The 4,059-nt window shown below is 41.8% G+C and overlaps 1 non-coding gene across 1 annotated transcript; it reads left to right on the top strand.

Moving 5' to 3' along the window:
• Positions 1 to 470: 470 nt before the first annotated feature.
• Positions 471 to 572, top strand: LOC148107676 (U6 spliceosomal RNA). The gene has a single exon (XR_015721940.1). It is a non-coding gene; the product is annotated as a U6 spliceosomal RNA (small nuclear RNA).
• Positions 573 to 4,059: the final 3,487 nt, after the last annotated feature.

The following is a 4,059-nucleotide window of genomic DNA, read 5'->3' as shown; positions in this document are numbered from 1 at the left end:
TGGTGAGCCATTTAAACTTAGCCTCTGCCGACGGGCTTTACATGTTTCAAGTAGCTTCGTCGTTTAGGTTTCTGGCCATCACATTGCTGTTATAAAATCCTGTGGCACTATGTTTTGGGAGTAGTAGCACCATAATGAGAATGCCTGTTTTCCCTTCTACGTTTTTAGAAAGTGCTCTAGGAAATGGAGCATGAATTTAAAATCCAGCCACATGTATCCACACCTCAGCATCATTCTAAAATCATAGGTTTGACAAATTTGCACAAGTGTGCCCCTTTAGGGGATTTGGAAAGAGAATGCTGCCCTTCCCCCTGGATTGAAAATACTTTCTATGCCAGAAATTTCTCCAACAGCTAGGGAAAATTAGATCTGGCCTGAAGGACTCAGACTGAAAAGAAATCCTGCTGTGGGCAAAGTTAAAATATAGTAGAAATTGAAAACGCAACACGTAATATAAAATTTTACATACAATATTTCAGCAGCATGTGTACCCAGAGTGGAACAGTATGGGAAGATTAGCACGGCACCTGTGCAAAGATGACATGCAAATTCTTGTATGCTTCTCATTTTACAAAAATGTAAGTTGTAGATGTGATCTGTGTAGGATAAAAATTATACAGAAATGCAACACAATGTAAACAGTCATTATCTCGGGAAATTAGGAGTATGCTTTTGAAACCTCTCTGTATTTAAAAAAAATTTCTGTAATAGGGGTATAAAAATTCATAATCAGAAAAAATAAAATAAGCATTTAAACACAAAATGATATGTTCATTCAAGCTATGTATTTATTTTAAAAGATTTATTTATTTATTTCAGAGAGAGAGAGAGAGAGCATGAATGGGGAGGGGGCAGAGGGAGAGAGAGAATCCCAAGCAGACTCCATGCTGAGTGGGGAGCCCTTCGTGGGGCTCAACCTCACCACCCTGAGATCACGATCTGAGCCAAAACCAAGAGTTGGACGCTTAATCGACTGCATCACCTGGCGCCCCGACTACCTAAATCTAAAAGCAGAGTTGACAAAAAATGAATTTAAATTTTTTTTTTTACCAGGCACCTGGGTGGCTCAGTTGTTAAGCATCTGCCATCAGCTCAGGGCGTGATCCCAGGGTCCTGGGATCGAGCCCTGCATTGGGCTCCCTGCTCTGCTGGGAGCCTGCTTCTTCCTCTCCCTCTGCCCCTCCTCTGACTGTGCTAGCTCTTGCTCACTCTCTCTCTCAAATAAATAAATAGAATCTTAAAAAAAATAAAAACAAAATTTTTTTTTTACCTTAAATATCTTAGGGAAATGACTTTCTAGCTATTTTTCTTTCATTTTAATTCCAGTATAGTTAACACACACTATTATATTAGCTTCAGGTGTACAATATAATGATACAACAGGTGAAAAGATGCTCAACATCACTCATCATCAGGGAAAGGCAAATCAAAACCACAACGAGATATCACCTCACACCTCAGAATGGCCAAAATCAACAACACAACAACAAATGTTGATGAGGACGTGGAGGAAGAGGAACCCTCCTTGTGCACCATTGGTGGGAATGCTAGCTGGTGCAGCCACTGTGGAAAACAGCATGGAGGCTCCTCTCAGGCTTGTTTTAATTTTTAATTTTTTTCCTTTTTCTTTATTTTGTTTTTTAATGTTCTATTTATTTATTTAAATTCAGTTAATTAACATATAGTGTATTATTTGTTTCAGAGATAGATTTCAGTGATTCATCAGTTGTATATAATACCCAGTGCTCATTACATCATGTGCTCACCTCAGGCTTGTTTTTAAAGAGCCTTCTCTTTTCACACAATGTTACGCTTCTTGCTGCTTCATTTTAACCCTAGAATATATCACCCTGGTGTATCTCCCTTCCTTCTGCCCCCTCCTTTTGTGCTCCTTGCATCACAATCACTGACCTCATTACTTTCAGCTCATCTTACACTTCTTCTGGAGTATGGCATGCATTCACACACCCTCCCAGGCACTTGCTATAAAATAGAGAAGATTTATTATTTTTGTTCTTTTTTAAAAAAGATCTTATCCACTTATTTGAGAGAGGGGGGGCGGGGAGAGCATGAAAGCGGGGGAGGGGCAGAGGGACAAGTAGACTGCTGAGCCAGTAGCCTGACACTGAGTTTGGTCCCAGCACCCTGGGATCATGACCTGAACCAAAGGCAGACGCTTATCTGACTGAGCCACCCAGGCGCCCTTAGTTTTGTTCTTTTAAGAGATCACATGCATCACTTGAGAGGTTCTCTGACAGGCACAGATTCTGCCTTCAGGAAGTTGAGTCTTTTGAAGATGGTTGAGTAGACACAGAAGTGCAAGTGGATGTCGTAAGCGCCGTGAGAGGGGTGAGCTCAGAGTCCTACGGAGGACACAGGAGGGGTCAAGAAGAAAGCTAAGGAGGAGACATCTTTTCTGAGACCTGCAGGACAAGAGGAGTGAGCTGTGTGTTTTGCACAGGTATGAGTAGTAAGCCATAAGTTGGTCTTCCCCAGCCCTGTGCCTGTTCTTAATAGGGACTGTAGACTGAAAATCTTCTATAGACTGAAATCGATAAATAGCTGTCTATAAACCAGACAAAGAGACACACTAGGGAATAAGTACTTTGCATTCAAGCAGTGATTTTCTTCAAAAGGTAGAATAGTCACTGTGCCTTCTTGTCCTCCTCACTCTTATGCCTAAGTGCACAGAACTTCCAACTGCCACCATTCTTTATTTGAAGACTTCCTCTAGTATCTGGAGCCTACTTTGTCCCACATGACATAGGCAAGGAATATCAGGGAATGAATGTCTTCCAGAAGCAGTGCTCCATCCATAGCCAATAGGAACTGGGACACAAATACCCCAACTCCCTTGCTCCTTGCAGGGATGTGTCTGAGATGTGTGTTTCCCCAGAAATAAGCTCAGTCACCCACAGTGATAACTGCCTTTCCTTCCCTGTCACCTTATGGTCTTCTTCTGCAAATAAGCCTCTCTATAAACCTCAAATCTTTGCCCCAGCAACTGTGTCTGAGGGAACCCAAATTACAATTCGTGAGCAAAGCACATTTGCAAACAAACAAAGTGTCACTTCTTATATTGTCCCTACATGCCCTTCACTCTTCATCTGGACACTCTCCTGTACCCATGGCTCTCTCACAGCACTCAGCTCTGACACGCTGCTCTGCCTCTCCCTTTGAATTGTAAGGGTTGTGAGAACAGGATTATGTCTCTCATCTCTGTATTTCCAGGATCTCCATAAAGACTTGCTGAGTGGATTTCCTGTGAGCTTTGTAATTCTTGGCCAGGGAAAATGTCTCGGCTCAGGATATTTTACAAAATGCCTGGCAGGAGGGACAAGGTGAATGAATCTAGAGAATGTTCTGGAAGAGAAGCAACCCTGAAAACTTTCCCCCAGTATAACTTAACCCCTGCCCAAGGGTAAAGCACATGCATTACTGTGCTTCACCTTCCCTGTGTCTAAAGTAAGGATTAAGTAACACTTGCCATGACTGAGTGTCGGAGAAGCGCTTTGAGGCTTCAGTGAGGCTCTATATGACTAAAGTAGTAGCCACTGTTCCATCATTTAAATAATCTCATGGGCAAAGACCATGCATTAATCATCACAGAGGAGTATTTTTATATTCACTGAACATCTTTCATCTGAGAACATCACTGTGGTTTATAAACATTAACTCAGTGTATTTCTCATGACAACATGCAGACTGGTCCTTTACATGAATTGATAAACCAGGGCCTGAAATAGCTAAACAGCTTGTTCCAAACATCCAGAGTCAGGGCAAGAAACAGGTCATTCCCAGGAGAGTTAGTAATCAAGAGATAGCCTTATGTAAATATTTGGGTAAATGAGGCAAGGAGATCAGATAGGCAGACCCTTAAGGAAAGTAGCTCTCTCTCCTTTCTCTGCAGCCTACAGAAGATGGGGTATCTAGAAAAATCTCCGTGGAATAACAGGTTTCATGAATTATGAAAACCCTACAAAATATTTAGCAATTGTTTTGTGCTGAGCAACTACTCTCCGTGCATTCCAAAGATGCCCGTTCAAATGTCCCTATGTA

Source organism: Ursus americanus, chromosome 26 (assembly GCF_024610735.1).
Source record: "Ursus americanus isolate L20-20 chromosome 26, mUrsAme1.1.p, whole genome shotgun sequence".
Classification (NCBI taxonomy): Eukaryota; Metazoa; Chordata; class Mammalia; order Carnivora; family Ursidae; genus Ursus; species Ursus americanus.
The sequence above is the reverse complement of the archived record's forward strand: the minus strand, read 5'-3'. Positions and strand labels throughout refer to the sequence as shown.